The sequence below is a fragment of the Alligator mississippiensis genome, chromosome 5, assembly GCF_030867095.1.
Source record: "Alligator mississippiensis isolate rAllMis1 chromosome 5, rAllMis1, whole genome shotgun sequence".
In the NCBI taxonomy this organism is placed as follows: Eukaryota; Metazoa; Chordata; order Crocodylia; family Alligatoridae; genus Alligator; species Alligator mississippiensis.
In genome coordinates, this window is record NC_081828.1 from 90,432,978 (window position 1) to 90,453,400 (window position 20,423).

The following is a 20,423-nucleotide window of genomic DNA, read 5'->3' on the forward strand; positions in this document are numbered from 1 at the left end:
TTACATATCTGACAAAGAAGAATATGTCACTCCAGGCTAAGCTGTCTTTACCTGTCTGAGGGCAAGATCATGTACCATGAAGTCAATTGGAGTTTTGCCTTTTGACTTCAGGGGAACAGGCTTAAATCATTGGTATTTTAGCTTCCATGGATTAGACCATTTCTGGAGATGCAGTGGGTAACAGAGTGTCCTTGGTTTTGGTATTCACAATTCTTCAGGTTGCATGGGCATTGTCTAACCTAGAGGCTCAGTGCACTTGCTTCCAAGTGATGTAGAGGGAGAGAGAGATGGACAGAGAAAGGAGAGAAAAAAGTTCAGATTAACTAACTGCTAGTCCACATCGCACATAAAGATGTATTTACATGTGGTGTGCAAGTGTGTGCACTGTTTGTTCTTAAACATGCTAGTAATCCCCTCCAGCTGCACCAAAATGGGCACAAATAAGTAGGTGGAGAAAGGGCATGGACATGACTGGGAGTGGAAGCAAGAGCTGGACAGGACACAATGGCTAATGTGCAATCTTGCATAAATGCAATACTTACTGGTCCTTCTTTATTGTTGTAATGCACTCAAAACACTGTAGGACTGCTTTATTCAATTCTGTAGAAAATCTAAGAAAAAGGTGAGAACAAGGCCAATTTGCATTTCAGCCCCAGATATAATGACTTTTAGGGCCCAATTCTATTGCATCTATTAGGTGGATTTAGGTAGCTCTATTTAACTCTAAGTCCTGAAAATCTATTAATGCATCTACCATTGTAATGCATCATCTGACTGACTGAGTCACAAATCTGCTCCTCCAAGGAGGATAAGAAGCCATCCATCTTTTGTATTAACATATTTTCAGGGACTGGAGCAGGGTGAAAGAGAATTGTACTTAGGTGCCTAAATCAACTTACATGCCTAATACGTAGAATAGAACATGGCCTCTAGTGTTTCCCATAACACTGCTTCTTACAACTGATATGACCTGAAGTTAAAGCCAGAAAAAAATAATTTGGAAAAGAAGTGTGCATTTTTAAGCATACAGCGTTTCTGATCAAACCTGCTCATCTTCCTGAAATGTATACTTCTGCCATGCCAAAGGTTTGAGCCTAAAATAGAGGTAAATGAGATCTACAGAATACAAAATTAGATCATTATAACATCTTTTGGCCTTAAAATATGTGAAGGAAAGCTATCTGGTGTCAATGTTTTGTGGTATACAATGAACATTCTAGGCAGCCCATCAGTTTGCATCTACTTCTGGCCCATCAGTTTGCATCTACTTCTATTGCATCTACTTCTGGCCATAAATACTTAGGCAAAGTGCTCAGAAACTGTTAGCTCAGCACTGTATTTACAAATTGCATCTGCACACCTGCGAGTTCAGTCTTCATAACATTCACTTCCAACAGGTTGAGTGCCACAGCGCCTGAACACTTTGGCTGCCTATAACCATGCTTGTTTGCATTCTAATTAATCTGCTGCATTTCAAAATAGCGATGGGGGCCATTTAACTAAACTTTGTCAAATAAGCTTTGCCTTAAGCATCCCAGCCATTTTGAAATGTGGGGGTGGGAGCTTAATACTCATGACAGCAAGACATTTTAAACAGGTCTGAAAACATAGATATAGAGATATGTATGAAAGAGAGATTAAACATACATATGTGTGTGCTTAATGCTTTCAGGTTGTGTGTGTGTGTGTGTGTGTGTGTGTGTGTGTACAAACACATGCATATATGTATCTGAAGAGGGAGGGATAGATAAGATGCTCTGAACACACACACACACACACACACACACATATTCAGTGTGTGTGTATATATGTGTATGTAAATATATAATATGTGTATACGTGTGTGTATAAAAATCTGAAGAGAAAAAGAGAGAGGGATAGATGGATATAGATATGGTACACCTGAAGAGTATACACACACACACACACACACACACACAAATACGTTGAATCAATGCCATAGCAAGGAAGTTTGGTGCCTGGAGCAAGCCCGCAGTGGCAGCAGCAGCAGCCTGCCCTTGTCCCATGCAGATCTGGGGAGCACATGCCCCCACTGCATGTTTGCCCAGAGGTGCATGCAGTAGAGCGAGCTGTCTCTCTGAAATGAGCTGCTCATGGGTCCATCCCATGTCCCACCTTGCCTGGGCAGTGCCTGTTGGCGCCCCTTTGCTTTGGCACCTAGGGCGGTCACCCTGCTCACCCTTCCTTTGGTATAGTACTGCATTGAAAATATATATTCAATCAGCCTATGCAAAGCAGCAAGTATTTGCTTCAGATTTGGATTAAGCCAATTCAGAGGGAGAGTGATTTGATTCAGTGATTTGAATCACTGTCCTGATTCAATTCAGTGAATTTGGATTCAGAGATTTGGCGTGGATTCAGAGATTGGGCCATAGACTATAATGGGGAATCACTAAAATACCTACAACTTTGTCTTTTTTTTTTGCAGATTCAGATGAAAACAGCAGGGATGGTAGCCCCTTCTGAGGGCATGAAGCCTGCTAAGTTTCAAAGATATAGGTGCAGGGATTTCTGTGAAAATGCACCTCAAACTGTTGAAAGCAAAACCAGTATCACTTGTGTGTGTGAATGCAGCACGGATGGTAGCCCCTTGTGCAGGCATAAGGCCTACCAGGTTTCAGGTGGAGTAGTGTAGAGGTTTCTGTGAAAGTGCACCTCAGGGTTCTGACAGCAAATAAAAAGAGCAAATGGGTGTGGAGTGAGGAGGGTGGCACATGGAGCTTGGAGAATCCCAGCAGTGGGAGGTTCACCTTCAGGAACACCAGCTGCTCCATCAAACCAGGATTCAAGTAGGTATGGTGGGGTGTGACAACATCACTAGCAATGCTGAGCACCCTCTCGCTTGGAACATTGGTTAGTGGACAGGACAGGTGTTCCCATGCAACTGTGGCCAGATTCTGCTACATCTGGCTGTGGGTTGCCCAATAGGTCAAGGGGTTGCAGTGCAGTAGCTCCATGTCCTCAGCGAGATAGGCAGCTACCAAGGCCTCCATGCTACCTGCCCAAGGCTGGGGTCTGGTGCCTCTGGACCCCAACATGGAAGCCATGCCCTTGGCCTACCTTGGCAGCGGCTGTCATGAAGGAGACTGGCTGCTGCTGAGAGTGCTGGCATGGGAAAGTGGATCCCCCTCTTCCATAATCCCCTGCCTCTGCCCTTCTGCCTCCCTGACTGTTCACCGGCACTCTGTTCACTAACCCCCAGTGATCAAGGGTTTTGCTGCTGCAGATGCTCCCCTTCACCCTCAAGTCACACATGTCCACCAGCACATAGATTATATTGGGCTGCAACAGATCCAGTCATTTATTGATTCCCTTCTTCAGCTGTTTCACCAGTGCCTGCACCTCTGGTGAAAGCAGCTTGCCTCAGCCAGGAACATTGATTCCCTAGAACTTCTCCATTTCATTCTCAAGCTCCTTCACTACAGGGATCACCTGGCTAAGGAGGGCATCACCAGTGCTGAGGCTCTCAGTGGCCTTGAGGAACAGCTTGAGGACCATCAAGATCTGGGAGATAGTATCCCACTCCATTTTGTTAAGGGGGCTGCTGATCCCAATCTCCCCAACCAAGGCCATCTCATGGATGCCTTTCTGTTGCTCGACCAGCCTTTCCAGCATCAGGTATGTGGAGTTCCACTGAGTCTCCACTTCCTGCATGATTTTGTGGTGGGGGATGCTCAGTTCTGCCTGTTTGTCCTACAGCATCTTACCCACCTTGATGCTCTGGTGAAAGTAGCCTGCTATCTTCCTGCATTTTGAAATGAGCTGGCTGGTAGTGATGGCATCACATCACCGGGAGCCCTGTCCCCTTCCAAGGCCACCATGATCTCCCTTGTCATGTGGGACTCATCCATCACATCTGCTTGAACGAAAGCCCACCAACTCCCTGACTGATCCCACCAGTGCTCTGTGAGGAATAAGTAGGCATGATCTCCATCTCAGCTGCTCCAGATGTCTGAAGTGAAGTGTAAGGCTACCTGGGGACTTGCCTTGTACAGCTCCTCCCTCAAGTACTCCCTGCATGCCTCATACAGGGAGGGCACTACTGTCATGCTAAGGGTGATGTGTGTGGGCATTTGGTATAATGGGGCCATGAGAGCCATGAGCTACCTGAACCTTGGATGCTCAACAAAACGGAATGGCTGGCCATCTAAAGCAAGCACGTCTCTAATGCTCTGTCTGACCTTGCTTGCCTTTGGAACATGCCCCCCTTTGTCTCCACCTTTCCCCCACTGGTCCAGGATGGCCTGCCTCTGCTTTTTGGGGACAGAAGCTTTGGAGTAAAAGGGGGACTTCATTTGGGGCACACTCCCACTGGTGCCAGGCTAAGGAGGAACAAGGGCAACGGGGTGCTGCCTCCTGAGATGCAGTAGCATCGCCATTGTAGTGAAGTGTTTCACGTCTTTGCCTCAGCTGATCTGCCTTTGGTTGTGCTGACAGGTAGCATACATGGGATCATCTGCCACCTCAAAATGAGCCCACACTACACTACACTACCCACCTGCTTCTGGGTTGAGAGTGGGGACCCTGCCTTATCCCCCTTCTCACCAGGCAGAGGCCCAACAACAGGTGGAGCTGAGCCACCTACCCCCACAACCTCCTCTGAAGTACCTTCCAGAAAAGGAGACCTGCCTCTAGGGGAACTTTGAGGGGTGTGGAGCACAAATAATATTCCCCCTGCTTGCCCAGAATTTCTTTCACTATGGCCCTCAGCTCCTCTGCTTCCAGAAACAGCTCTTTCTCTGGCACTGGAAGGCTCATGCTGGGAATTGAAATTGGGGTGGAGAATGTCATGCTGTTTCTGGTTAGTGGTATTAGTGGTCATGATGCGGGTGCAGGAGACACATCACTGCCAGGAAAGAGGGTGTGTCTATGTTGGGAGGGGGGTGGGTGGTAACTTACAGCTCTCCCTCTGCCTCCTCTCCCTTTCCTGCCAGAAGACCTGGCACCTGCCTTTCCAGCACACGTCATAATGTTTAGTGTGTTGCAAAATGTGTGTGTGTATAATATATGCTGTGGTTTCCTGCACATTGATGACACACTGTCAGGAAAAACATGACTTTATTTTTATGAGGGGGGAAAGAATCAAGACAGACTAACAAGAAAGAAGAGGATTTTGGGGAAGCAGAAATTGTAAGGAATGGATAGGGATAATAATAGGAATTGTAAGAAAGGGTAAACAGGGAAAGATTGCATGCAACTTACAGGAAGAGAGACTAAGCCTTTCAGATGCTGCTGGTCCAAGACAGAGACAGCTCACAAAAGGTACAGATCACTTCAGATGCAGTTCTATATGTTGTTTTTATGTCCTTCCCAAAGAGCCCTGTGATTGGAAGGGAACTCAGAGAAAGATGGGATTCACTGGACAGCTACAGATGTCAATATCAGAGCAGTCTCCCTCTCTCCCCCCACTCTTCCTTTTCCATATATGGAAGATCACCCCATCCCCCTCCCTCTTCTCAGTTTCTGTTTGCTGCAAGCCTTCCGAATGTTTCCGAATTGATTCAGAGGCTTCTGTTTGATTCAGACCTTTTAATGGATCTCCCGATTCAATTAAGATTTGGAGATTCAGCCGCCGAATTGGGCTGAATCTCCTCCAAATCAAATTGGCTACTGAAGCTTTGCACAGCCCTAATATTCAATATATCTCATAGCTTCCCTAGTGTACCTTACCACTGGAAAACCTCCTTTGACTATGAAATTTGGCTGGTTACCAATTGTTCCTTATGTAGACTTTTCTTTTTAAATACAGGCTTAATGGCATATTGTCCCAGCCATATTTCAGTAGCTACTCTTGAAAGCATTGGGAATGATACTTAGAATCAGTGGTGCAACATAGCCTGTAGTAGTTTTTATCTATGTATGTATGTATGTATTTATGTTCAAAAGAAAGAAAAGGTAAAATTAAGTTAGCTTCTAGAACTTTCTCACTTCTTGAAAAAGTTGAAGATATGTGAGATTAGATGCCAATTTTTCCTTACCTTCGTATCTTTTTGAGATTATATTCCTCTGTATTCTGACATTAATGCCTGGACAATAAGTCTGTTCCCAAAGTTTGCTGGACCCCTCCTATGAGGTGCGACTGATTCCCTCATTGTAGCTTGCATGTCTCTTGAATACTTTGCCATATCATTTGTCCTAGCCTTGTACAATGTGGTGGCCAGGCTGAGCATAAAACTGGTTAATGCTCATAGATAGACATATTGGAACATCAGTATTAAATGGTATCACAGTTTTAATTACCTCAATCTCTCTGTGATATGTAAACAAAGCTATTTCTTTTTCTTCCAATTCATCATTTTGTTCTTTTTTCTTTTCTATTAAAAATGAAAACAAACTCACTGCTGGCAGAAGCCTTATAATGAAGTCCTGTATTTATTCTCAGACAAGTTGAAACCCTCTGAAAATTTTCCACCTGGTCTGGGCCTAAAAGTTTAGTTTTGCTTTAGTAACGTATGTGGCCTGTTTCCCTCAACTACCAACAAGGGTGGCAGTGATCAAACCTTTTTTTCTAGGAACTGGACTAACACCAGAAATTAATTTCCCACAGGCCGCTGCACTAACTAGTCAACAGTACTCATAACAGCATTTTGATTCTGACATTATTGATCATCTTCTTCTTGGTTTTTTTACTACTTGCAATCTATCTACTAATTATCATAGAACAGGAAGGGACCTGAAAGACTATCAGGTTCAGTTTCCTGCCATGGGCAGGAAGTTATTGGACTCAGATGATCTCAACACTGTGCCTATACAGCCTCATCTTGAACACCTTCAAGAAGGGTCATTGCACCACCTGTGTGTTCCAGATTCTGGTGACCCTTACAGAGAAGTTCTTTCTTATATCTAGTCTGAATTTACTCTCTATTAGCTTATGCCCATTGATCCTCATCCTCTCTTGGGGTGCCTTCCTGAAGAATTGCTCCCCTAGATCCTAGTGCTGACCTCTGATGTACTTGTAGGTGACTATCAAGTCACCTCTTAGCCTTCTCTTACTCAGGATGAAGAGGCCCAGTTCCCAGAACCTTTCCTCATAGGGCCTATCCTCCATGCCCTTAACCATATGGGTAACCCTTCTTTGTATCCTATCAAGCTTATTCATGTCCTTCTTGAACTGTGGTGCCCAGAACTGGACACAATACTTCAGCTGAGGCCTCACCAGTGCTGAGGAGAGAGGGACGATGGATCTATTGGCCATGCATTGGCTGATACACGCCAGAGTTCTAGTTACCCTTCTGGCAACCTCATCACGCTGCTGGCTCATGTTCATCTTTCAGCTAATCGTGACCCCCAGGTCACATTCAGATTATGTGCCAGCCAGTGGACCATGACTGATCATGTAGTTGTGGTGAGGGTTCTTCCTACACAGGTGAAGGACCTTGCACTTATCCCTGTTAAACTTAATCTGATTTCATTCCACCCAGGATTCCAGTCTGTCAAGGTTGTCCTGGATCCTGGCCCTATCCTCCAATGTGCCCACATTTCCCCACAGCTTGGTATCACCCATGAACTGAATCATTGAGCTATCCACCCCCTCATTCAAGTCATTAATGAATATAAATATTGAAGAGCATGGGTCTAAACACTGATCCCTGGGGGACACCGCTGTAGATGGCCCTCCAGAATAAGGCCATTCCATCAATTACCACCCTCTGGGAGTAGCCTTGAGCCAATTGTCCACCCATCTCACTGTAGACTGGTCCAGCCCAGCAACCTCCAGTTTGTTTGAGAGTATCCCATGGGAAATGGAAACGAAGCCTTTGCTGAAGTTTAAGTAAATTATGTCAACCTTGTGTCCCTTGTCCAGATGGCTAGTTACCTAGTCATAGAAGGACACAAGGTTTATTAGGCATGATCTACCCTCAACAAAGTCATGCTTGTTAATTCTTAACACCCTGTCTGTTACCAGCTTGTGATCAATGGCCTCCTTTAATAAATTTTTCAAATATTTATATTTTACCCAGGACTGAGGTCAGACTGACTAGTCTGTAGTTTGCAGGGTCATCCCTCCTTCCCTTTTTTGAAGATGGACACCACACTGGTCCTTTTCCAGTCATCTGGGACCACTCCTGAGTTCCACAATTTTGCAAACAGCTCAGCTAGTGGTGCTGCTATAAACTCAGCCAGTTCTTACAGGACTCTTGGGTGTGGGTCGACAGGCCCAGCATACTTGAAAACATCCAAGTGTTGTAAGAGATTCCTTACCTGTTCAGGACTGATTTCATGTAGCCTGTTGTCTTCCCCATGCTCCCTGGGCCTCTGGCCAGGTGAACAGTCCCCGTTTGACTTTAGAAATTCTACCGCACAGTGTGTATTTAGGAGTTCTGCTTTTTCACAGGTATCAACTGTGGGATGCCCCTGAGTATTCAGTAGGGGGCCCACAGTAGAGCTCAATTTTTTTTTCTTGCTCCCTATGTATCCGTAGAAATACTTTTTTTTGTTGTCTTTTATTCCAGTTGCCAGCTTGATCTTCATGCCATGCCTCGTATCTGCAGGCCCTGTCAATACAGACGTATTCCTCTCTGGTTATTGAACCTTTCTTCCAGTGCTTGTATGTTTCTTTTTTTTCTTCTTTTTAAGCAGCTTGCTAACGTCCCTGTTGAGCCAAGTGAGTCTCTTGGCTTCTTTCCAGTTTTGTGCCTGCATGGGGATTGCCTATTTTTGAGCTTCAAGAATTGCCTCCTTAAGGATGCACCACTGTTCCTGAACTCCCAAATCATTCATTTGCTGGTTGCAGAGGACCTTTCCAACTAGCCTCTTGAGTTTGCCAAAATCTGCCTACTTGAAATCTAGGACTTCTGTTCTCCTGACTAATGTCCCAGTCTTATGGTGGATGGTGAACCCAACCAGGTCGTGATCATTATCTCCCAGAATACTAGCTGTCCTCAGGTCACCTATGATGGCATCTTCTTTGGCCAGCAGTAAATCCAGAGTAGCCTTACCCCTAGTAGGCAGTGTAACCTTCTCCCTGGCTCCTGGATATGCTTAGTTTAAAGCTCTCCTCAACTAGTCAGCAACTCTTGTAGTAAAGATATTTTTCCCTCTACCTGTGAGATGAATGCCATTCCTTGTGTGCAGAGTGCTGTCGCAGAACTGCATACTAAGGTCGAGGTATCTGAAGCCCACATGGTGACACCATCTCCTCAGCCTTAATTTGACCTCCTCGATGCACTCCTCCCTCCGATGGCCATGGCCCCTGATTGGGAGGATTGAGGAGAAGATGACTTATGTTCCTAGGCCCTTGAGCTTTACTCCTATGGTCTTGTAGTCTCTCATGATCCTCCCAGGGCTTCTTCTCACTGTGTGGTTGGTGCCTACATAGACAAGAAGCATGAGGTTGTAGTCAGTAGGATGGACCAGCTTAGGGTTTCTCGCCATGACATCTCTCATCCTGGCTCCTGGAAGGTAACAGACCTCTCCTGCAAAGGGATCTAGGTGGCAGATGGCTTCTTCTGTGCCCTGCAGCAGGGAGTCTCCCATGACTATTGCCCTATGTTGTTTCCTTGCTGGGGTCAGATGATCCCACATGGGTGCATTGTCCATTGATGGTGAGAGGGCTGCATAGCTGTTGTGCAGGGTTATTGGAGGGACAACTGATGTACATTTTGGCTTTGATCCTGACATGACCATTTTCCACCCACATCAGTCATGGCATCTTTTCCAGGCCTAGTCTTCTGCTCAGTCTCCACGGCATCCTCTTCCAGGTGCAGGTCCTGGCAGTAGGCGTCAATCTCTGCCTCATGTTTCCTGATGATCCTCAGCCTGTTCACCTCCTCCTGTCCACTCATGCCATTGGTCCCAACAACCAGGAGTGCCAGGCAACCCCCACAACATGGAGACATGGGCTGCATCTGTGTGGAGACTGGGAGTAAAGGCTTTGTCTGGGTGCAGGTCTCCAAGGTACCGGGGGGGATGATACATCCAGACCAGGAAGTGTAGGGGTGTGGCGTGTACCTGTCACCATCTTGCAGGGTGACCCTGGTCATATGGCTGCCTGGGTGGGTGTTACTGCCCCCATGGGTGGGGGGTAGGTCCCTCATCCTCTTTACCTTATGCCTAGTGCCAGAGGACTTTCCTCAGTGTGTGGGGGGGGGGACTTTGGTTTCCTGGGGGGTGTCCTGCCATGCATGGGACAACTGGGGAGCAATTCAGGACTGAGTGCCTGCCAGTGATTTCCCCCCCCACACACACACTCCTTCCCACATGAACTCTTGCTCTAACTCCATGCACCAGGCCCAGAGCATGCCTATTTGTATGGCTCTGGTTGCATGGCTCCCTAGGAGGCTGGCTGGGCTAAGTAGGAGCCAGGGGAGGGGCAGTGGGCCTGACCCTCCTTGGCTCCACTCAGCTGCCTCCCACCACTGCTCTGGTTGCCCACCATGGTCTCTGCTTACCTCCTGGCTCCATGTTGGGGCTTGGGGGTCCACCAGGGGGCTATGGCTCTTGGGGGTATGACAAACTTATGCCCGTGTGTCTCCACCAGAGAGCCAGTCCCAACTGAAAGGGACTATAAGTAGGTCTTCCTAAAAAGTAAATTTTCAAGGAGGATTAAGAATTGAATCACACTTATAAATATTCAGTGTGAAAAAGCTCTGATCATAAGCATGAATAAAAATGCAAGATACATGACCTTGCATAGTACTCAGGTTAAATCTATCTACTGCCAGAAGTATTAACCTGTGAGGAATAAACTTCAACAGTAAGTGGAATTCAAATCTTTCAGGTGCAGTGAAATCAAGTCACGAAGAATCTTAAGACATTTTTATGGGAAGTCTCTCACACTGAAGATTTAACAGGTTCTATTACTATGTAAGCAATGACTAAAGAGACCCGTATAGAAACTGTGGAATTAAGAAGGCCATAGAATCACAGAACTTTGCCGTAACCATATTGAAACTTTGTATAAAAATGTAATAGCTAATTCCAGGACACTGATACAATTTACAAAAGTGGTGTTTCTATCCAGCTGAAGAATGATGTCACTGCTGTCGTTTTAACCCATTGGTTTAGATTAAACCAATGCACCTACATTTATTATAAAATGTGAAAATCTTAGAATCATTTTGTCATGGGATGCACAATGTCTAGTTTTTTTTTTTATTCAGAAGAACTGTAGGAGGGGGGAAGCGAACTGGAATGAATGAATGGGGTTCTAGTGTTCTACTTGTATTTATTTCTAACATGACAACCAAAAGGTGCTAGACAGTGGGAATCTGCCATATACTTGCTTTAGAGAACTTCTGCTCAGTTGTGGCCATATAAGCTCCAAGGCAGATTTGAGACATGTAGATCACTGGTGAGATACAAACCATGATGAGTTTTACTATCAGGGTTTGTTCTACTTCAAAGAGGAAACCTCTCCTAAGGAAGGTCTCAGCCTGTGGAGCAACTATCTGTCAAGTTGTACTAGAGCTTGGGTTGGATGCTGAGGCTCCTCCACATGTGGACCTTACACTGAAGGCAGTGGCAGCTTAACAGCAGAATGAAAACTGGTTCAGTCCTTCACTTTCTAGAGATATACATGGTTGTCCTAAGCATATTAGCACATAGCCAATAAATTCCTATTTTGCCTTATTTGAAATGTGGTCTCTGAGAAGGAATAAACTCTTGCAAAACCATTGCTTGTGGATGATGAAGCAGAATGTCAGCAATATAGTTTAGTAAGTGATGTTATTCATAATTGGTTTCAACAATGTCAGAGGTATCATCATCATCATCATCATCCAACTCAGCCATGACATGTCCAGCAATGCTTGACTTATTTACCAGTGTCTCGCATTAATCAATTTCAACGGTGATTGATATATCACCTGGAGACATCAGTCTTCTATTCAGAAACAAGATTAGAAACTGATTAGTTCCCTTTTAAAAAATGGCAGCAAAAAAAAAAAAAAGTATCTGGATTCTGATTTTTTTTTTTCTTTTCCCCCAGGTAGTCATTCATGAACAATGGTCACCTCTGTCAGGAGCATTATTGATTCATATATATTTATGCAGTGCTTTTCTTGATGAGATATCAATGCGTTCCAGCCTGCAAAGGGCTGCTTTTTTTTCTAATTATGTATCTAAAGTACACCATATGCTTACCAGAGAAACTTTTCCTATTCTTTTCCACCCTAAAGTTGTACAGCCCTGAAGTTCAGGATGATGCATCTATCAACCCTTTCCTTGGTCCTTCTCACCAAAGCATCTGTATATTTCCCAGGTATTACAAGAATAAGAATAAAATAAATTATACTATTCCTGGACTAGTGACAAATATCAAGGTAGGTAGATTAGAAAGACAGACTGACATATCGGATTAGTGTAAAATGAGCAGGGCCATTTCAATGTTCCATGTACCCTCCAACAATGTCCTGGATCTCAGTCAATTGCATTCTAAGCAAGGACAAGTATTAGTGATGATGCTGGCATGGCTTCTTCTTAACCATAGCAAGAAGCATAAATCAGAACTTGCGGTGTTGCTGGATCTCCCCATAGCACTTAATACAGCCAACCATCCAGTTCTCTCTCTGAGACCTAAGGGGTGCATCTACACATGCAGTTTACTGTGGAGTTGACTAATTAGCCTCACAGTAAAACATCAAGGTCTATACATGTGCCAGTATTAGGCCACGGTAAACTACTTAATTCTATCATAAAATAGTACTGTCACTGACAGTACTATCCTAAAGCAGTGTAAATAACTATGCTGAAACACACATGTAGATGCTGACCATGGATGCAAATTGCACCCAGTCAGCCCAGCCAGCTGGGGACCAGGCACCCAGCTCCTGCCAGCCCCTCCATTGTCTGACACCACCACCTGGAGCCCAAGGCTGACCCCCTGTGCCTGCTGTCAGCCTGGGGTTGCTACTGTCTTCCTTATCCTTTCAGCGTCTATAGAAAGTTCTTGAAAGGGACCAGGGCAGACAAGGTTCCTTGAGTGAATCCGATCTTTTATTAGACCAACCCAAATAGTTGGAGAATAGTTATTAAGCAAGCTTTCGGGTTCAAAAACCCTTCGTCAGGCTAAGGAAGTTTCAGCAGTTTGTGTGTGCTCTTCCTGGATGAAATGAAAAGTAAAGAAGCCAGGGGCTGGGCTGGGCTGGGGAGTCAGTTGCCAGGCAGATTATAATGTATCAAAAATCCAATGTCTTTAAGGTGAAGTGCGCAGATACAAGTTACAGAAACATTCAGAAGAGATTTAGCTCTGGCTTTCATTGACAAGAAACACTATTTTCATCAATTCTCAAGTTACTGGAGTAACTGGCAGACCTCAGGTTCTAGACCAGGGCTACCCGTCTTCTACATGGTCAGGGTCTGAAGGCTGTGTAGGCTGTACCAAGAGAGGCTGCTGCACCCCAGGCTATATGCTGCATGGGCACCTCTTTCCCAAGCACTGCTCTGTGCCTGTACCCCAGCACTCAACTGTACTTTGTGCCCAAAGTGCCCTTTCACTGTTGATGTACCATGCTCCCCCACTGCACAGCTTGCCTGTGTAGATACCCCTCCCTTGCTGCTGATATACAGTATGCCCTTCCACATGGCTGTGCCGACCCACATGGATCCAGGCTTACTGACAGTTTCCTGAACTACACCACCTCATCTCCTGGGGCAGAGGCAGGAAGCAGAAGCCAAAGGAGGGAGAGGGAATGATGGAGGGGAGCAGTGGCAGGGTGAAAGCCTGGTGGCCACAACTTAACCCCTCATGGGCTGCCAGTTGGAGAGCCCTGTTCTAGATGAAGAATAGCTGCTAAAAGTGATCCCAGCCAAGACCCAGGTTATGGTGATGTGGACAAGGAGTAGAGCAGACGGATCCATGTTGTCTGCCTTTTTGTAGCATCTTGGCTCAGAACCCAGCTGTGAACCAACCTGGATTAAAAAAGCTTTGCAACATATATATAGCAATACCATCCATCTCGGGCATCTGAGATCCAAGATAATCTGTAGCCTTGCAGTCTTTCTGAACAACTTTGTTTTATCTAAATACCCAAAAGAATAAGGCTGCTAAAAATTCCTTGACCAGCAGGATGGATGAATTTTATCCTATCAGTTTAATTCCTTGTTAAATAATTGTAAGATAATTTTAAATAAAGTTAAGAATGTAGCTGCTGAATCAAGTTGGTTCAGAATGTAGTAGCCTGTTTTACAGAGGAGGAAACTGAGCTCATGGTGAAATCAATATCACATATAAACATATAGCAGTCAAGACCAGACTTCTAGAGTACTGTGGGAACCAGGTTTTCATTTCTCCACATTTCTCCTCATTGCAAAATAGACTATATATTGTATTTTTTTCCTTTTACTTTCCTACAGAATTAAATTCTTTCTATCATTTTGGATTGACTAAAACATTTGGGTTTATTTTTTCATAAAATTGAATATTTTATGTTGAATTCAGAACACTGAATATAATATAAAGCAAAAAAGGGGGGAAAAGCATTTCAAATACCCCACAGTTTTCCAATTCTACTTTGTTGGAACAGTCCAGTCATATTTTTATTTTTAAAAATGAAAATTCAAGGACATAAGCAAATTCCCATTGCACAATACAATTTGAGATAAAATTATATTTTCCACAGGAGGAGAGGGGGACATCCCACCAGATGATTCTCAACAACTTTTCAAAAATCAAAGAATATATGTTTTTAGATAAAAGTTAACCTGTGGAACTCAGTGCCATAAGCTGGGACCTAAAGCTTCATAAAATCAAAGTTCTTAGGAGTAAAAACAAAGAATAAAAATCAGAACAAAATATTTTATTTTATTAAAATCTAGAATAATAAGAATCTTCTCAAGAAAATATCTAATTAAACATGTATTCTTTTATACATGAATCATTTATTAGTGTGAAAAACATGACTCCTTGGCATGTTATGCTTAATAAGATATTATGGTGATTTTTAGCTCTTTCTTTTATTGGTTACTAGCAGAGAGGGGATATTTAGCTAAATGCCCTATTAGGCCACACTAGTTAACAATTGCATTGTTAATATGAATTCAACCCCATGATATAACTACTAGCCATGGTGTCTGCTGCTTTATTAGAGAAGGGGAAAATAATCTTTTTTCTTTTACTTAAAAATATTCTTAGTATTCTCTGTACTTGGAAACTCAAAAGGATTAGAAAAAATATTACAGTACATTAGTAATTGTTGCAAGATTCCAGTCCCCTCAAATTGTATCTCGGTCCTCCTACATTTCTTTACCCTCTAAATCACTGTCACTGGCACTATTGTCACACTTGATATAATCACGTAGAGATTATTTAAAAAAAGCAAATGACAAGCATGGCAGGATATATAATTCTTACGCAATAGTTTTAAAATCTGGTTTATGACTGATACAGTTCCTAGAGGAATAAAAACTCAAAAATCAAGAAACCAGAAAATTATCGTCTTTCTATGCCTTTTTCATTTGATTTACATAACACACTTCTGCCTGTTGTCTATCGTAAAATCTATTAATATATTTCAATAGCCATATTAAACTAACCACAGCAAACATTTAACTTCAGAATCATTAAATTCATATCCATAGAGTATCAAGTAGATTACGGAGCTTACTAAATTGTTGCTTTTTACCTGCCTGATTAGTACATGAGATGTATTTGCCCCATTACCATTAAGCATGGCTCAGGTTTAGTTTGCCCCTGTTCAAAAATATTTGAAGCTGGACTCCAGAGCTTCATAAAATCAAATATTCCTCTGGAGCCTTCTGCTTCTCTCAATTTATGAAGTATCACAAGGACTATTTGCCACGTTACAAAGTCTGATGTGCCATAGGAATAGTATAGGTATGTTATATTTCGTTTGCGAGGAAAATGGGAAGAAATAGATCAAAAACCCTTTCAAAGTTTTCATGAACATTAAAGTATTTTGAAATAGCCATTTTTTATTCAAAACTAAAGTCTTCTGCTCTGGTATTGTGCACAACATTCTTCAATTTTGAAAGAGCTTGTGGAGTGTTACTCTGCACATAGACAACAACTACAGTCACATACCCTGGTGAAATTTTCCTTTTGTTTTTCACACTGATTTAAATTGCATGTGGAACAAGAACAGACAGACAAGGAGTTAGCCCTGAGTAGCTAAAAGCAATAGGTGGCTATTATTGAACCTCACCACAAGGTTGTAGAAGAGGAGCCAATAGCTTGCTTGCTCTTAGGAAGTGCCTGCCTGAATCTAGTTGCAACAGACAGCACCTGTAACAGGATATAGAATAGTGCAATCCTATTGGTGAGTGAAAAGGGGCAGCAAACAAGGCGAAGTCAGGCAGTTTGCTCGATAGTTCGCAAGTCTGTTTGCCCCCACCCCCATCCCTCTTTGGGGGGAGCCTTTATGCTTGGTGAGAGAAAGCAGGGGGAAAAGGGACATTTCAGGACCAAGGAACAGTAAGTAGGCCAACTTGCAGGTGAGTTTGCTCAGGAAGATGTGCTTGGAAGAAGGACAGTAAGAAAGAGGAGGCACATTAAGAGACCCAGGGAAATGGCTGAAGGACATTATAATGCCAGAGCCACTGCCACTGCCTCTGCTTGCACCTGGTGAGGTGTCTGTCCAAGCAGGACTACTCACCAGTGAGGCTTCCACCCAGGTCCTGGTTTGGCATTATGGAGACTGGGAATTGCAGGTTCCTTCTAGTGAAAACCATGTGAGTAGTGCCTCCTGGTGTTGTCTCTCAGGAAGCAGACAAGACAGCTACAGGAGGAGGTGGTGAGGGTCTGTAGCATCCTCCTCTATGAGGAGTTCTCTGATTTGACACTGGAGGAGACTTCTGGGACTGTGATGGAAGAACTGCTAAAGGCAGTGCTACAGAAGGGAGAGGACAGACTCTGAGGAAGCTGGAAGCTGGAAGCTTGTGACCTCTGGCAGCAAGTAGAAATCTTCACCCCCATCTGTAGCAGTTCATCTGAAGATCAGATATGTAGCCCTAGCAAGAGAGGAGAAGGATCATGTTCCATTGGTGGAGAAGAACAGGCCAGGTCTCCACAAGGTGGGAAGGATCAACACCACCACCAACAACAAGAAGCAAAAGGTAGTGAGTGGTTGGAGACTCCCTTCTGCGGGGGACAGAAGTATCCATTTGCTGGCCTGACCTGTGGTTTCAGAAGGTCTTATGCTTGCCCAGAGCCCATATCCGAAATGTCATGGAGAGATCACTGAGACTTATCTGGCCCTCTGACTACTACCCCATGCTGCTCATCCATGTGGACACCAATGATACTGGTAGGGGAGACCCTGAGCAGATCAAAAGTGACTACAGGGCTCTGGATGCAAGGGTGAAGGGGATGGGGGCTCAGGTGGTATTCTCCACAAGCCTTCTGGGCAGTAGCAAGTACATCCTGTAGATCAATGCATGGCTGCACTGGTGGTATTCCTTGCAGGGCCTTGGCTCTGACCATAGGATGATGTTCCAAGAAGAAGGATTGCTAGGTAGAGATGGGATCTACCTGGTGAAGAGGGAAGAGCATCTCTGCAGACAGGCTCACTAAGCTAGTGAGAAGGGCTTTAAAGTAGGTTTGCTGGGGGTTGGAGACCAAAGCCCTGAGGTAAGTGGGTGACCTAGAAGAAGTGCAAGAAGGAGTGGGTAACAGGGGTGGTGTTATCAATCTTCCAGAGAAATCAGGAAAATTAGCTAGTTACCTTAGGTGCCTGTACACAAATGCATGGAGCCTGGAAAACCAGCAGGAAGAATTGGAAGTCCTTGCACAGTCATGGAACAATGACATGATTGAAATAACAGAGACTTTGTGGGATAACTCACGTGACTAGAACACTGTCATGGATGGGTACAAACTATTCAGGAAAAATAAGTGGGTGAGAAAAGGAGGAGGAGGAGGCACACTTTATATAGAGCTACATGGGGCATGTCTACAGATTCATTAATGTACCATAGTGCGCCCTGACAAAACTACCATGATCAATGTTTTTTTACTCGAAGCACCCCTCAGAAAATGCCAGCTCTTAGTTTTCACTCTTTTTTTACTACAGAAAATAGAGTAATTCTTTTGTTCCAAAGGACTCAGAAAGATCACAACAGGTCAGATTGTTTTTAACATTATGGATTCCTATTTCAAAAATCTGGGTTTGTCTTGTGAATCATGTTTCTACGCATAGCCATGACACACTGATTGTGAATCACTGATATAGGGAGTGGCCCCATGAGTGGGAAAATACATTTCGCTGGAGACAAATAGTAGTGGCACATTGTGTCTGGGCATGCCCCTGGAATGGCCCCAGCAGATTTATCCAGGTTCCTGGAGGCCTCTCAGGGCTGCAGCAGACTGGCCAAGAGCTGGAGCATGGCTCTGGCCAGCCAGGCTGCTGTTTCAGGCAGTGCATGCTGCTACTATGTGTGCTGCCCCATTTTTTTTTTTATTCATTTTTATTCATTTTTATTTTGACAGAGGGATCTCTCGATGTCAAAAAACAAAACAAAACCCTGCTTAACCATTTTGCAAATTAGCAACATGGTGAATGTGTGCAGGTGTGGTACATGCAGTTTGTGTCACTGCAGATGTGTATGTGATGCTGCCAACCACATGTGAATATTTGTCTGGTTGAGCCAATAGAGTGTATAGCTAAGCATGTCAAATGTATAGATAGCTCTACTTAGACCTTCATTTTTAAAAACTGGATCTCTAATGCTGGCTCTAAAATGCTTATTCTTACACTTGCAAGTGGTTTGAATTTCAGAGGTGCTACAGAGCTGTCATTGACTTCAATGAACTTCAAACTTGCTAAGGTTCTTTCTTTTAAAAAAATTAAGTGATTGCTGGCTATTCTACTGCAAAAATGTATCTTCAAAATTGTTAGTTAATACAATGCACTACTTCTTGGTGCTTAGATAGTTGAAGAATAGATAAATAGATTTCTTCCAGAGATTGATTCGGGCGTCCGAAAATAATCTGCCTCTAGTCAAAAGCCTGACATAAGAAGGTATACTACAAGAAGTAATTTAGGGGTAAAGTTGTAATTAATTGAAAGGAGATGTTTACAATGATAGTGTAAATCTCCAATTTAACTGCTAACTTCAGTGCTTATATATTGTAATACGAGGTCCTTTGGGTTTTTTGTTTTTGTGCCCTTCCCTCCCATAAAATATAAAATCAAAACAGAATTTTTTGCAGAAGATTCAGTAGAAACATTTAAGTCATTTAAGAAAATATGCTGCATGACTATCATCTTTCATATGCTGAATTAGATATTTAGCGAGAAAAGCAGCAGTAATGATGCACTATTTCCACAAGATAATTGTTGGGTCAATACTTTTATACAGAAATAAAGTACAGTTTAATGTCACCTATAGCATCCTAACACAATTGAAAATATTGATTTGTGAAGAAGCCATTATATTGAGATGTAGGATATGAAATCTAACCAGAATGGACTTGCATCCTGTATACATCTTGGTATAAATAATACTTAGACATTCTCCAACAGCACACAGAAATAATGCTGCTGATGCCATCATGGAAAATAACATACAAGAACTTATAGATGTCTGATAATTTTGATCTTTTTTCTTCAATTGGCTAGTATATATGTGGGAGTGTATATTTCCACTATATAACCCTTGGAGTGCCTGTATTTAATTATATTACAATTATGCAGATGCCTAATTGTACTTCTATGCCTATTTAAAAGCACATTAGTCATGGCAGGGCTGAAGAGTCCCATTTAGTGGTCCACTATAGTGTCCATCACCTGTACTATTCAAACAACGCTTAGTACCAAAGAACACAAAAGCTCTGAGCATTTTTTTTTCTTTCTTTTATTCCAGTGAGCAAAGAGGAGTAGGACTTGCTAGTTGTAGGATGGTTTTATAATACAGTATCTACTCAATTCTAACATAAGTTTTTCCCCCTATTTAGTGCCCCTCCATCTCCCCCCCTGCAGCATCTCCCCCCATCTTCCTCTCATGCAGTCTCTGTTCCCCAACCTAACCTTTTCCCTTCCCCTCACCCTGGAGGCTGCATCCCCTCTGGGTCTGGGTCACTGAACACAGCGCCAGTCTAGCCCCATAGCAGCAGCAGCACAACCTGCACAGTTGCTATGGGTGCTGGGCTGGGGCCATGCTCTTTGCCTTAGATGGATCTTGCTGGTGCAGAGCAATGGTGGAGGGAGTAGTGAGGTGCAGAGGCTGGGGGGAGGGGGAAGCATAGGCTGGAGGAGGGTGTGAAGCAAACGCTGTTATGGGAAGTGGTAGAGCAGAGGCGGCGGAGGGGGGGAGGAGGGAGGCTGAGGCTGCAGGGAGCAGAGGTAGCAGGGAGGCAGGCAAAAGCAGGGAACAAGTTGCTTGACCTCCCCACTGCAGTGATGGGAGGGATGAATTACAGATAATTTATTAATTTTCCATGTAAAGAATACAATTATTTTGGGTGGTCATCTTAAACTCAGGATCATCTTAGATTCAAGTAAATA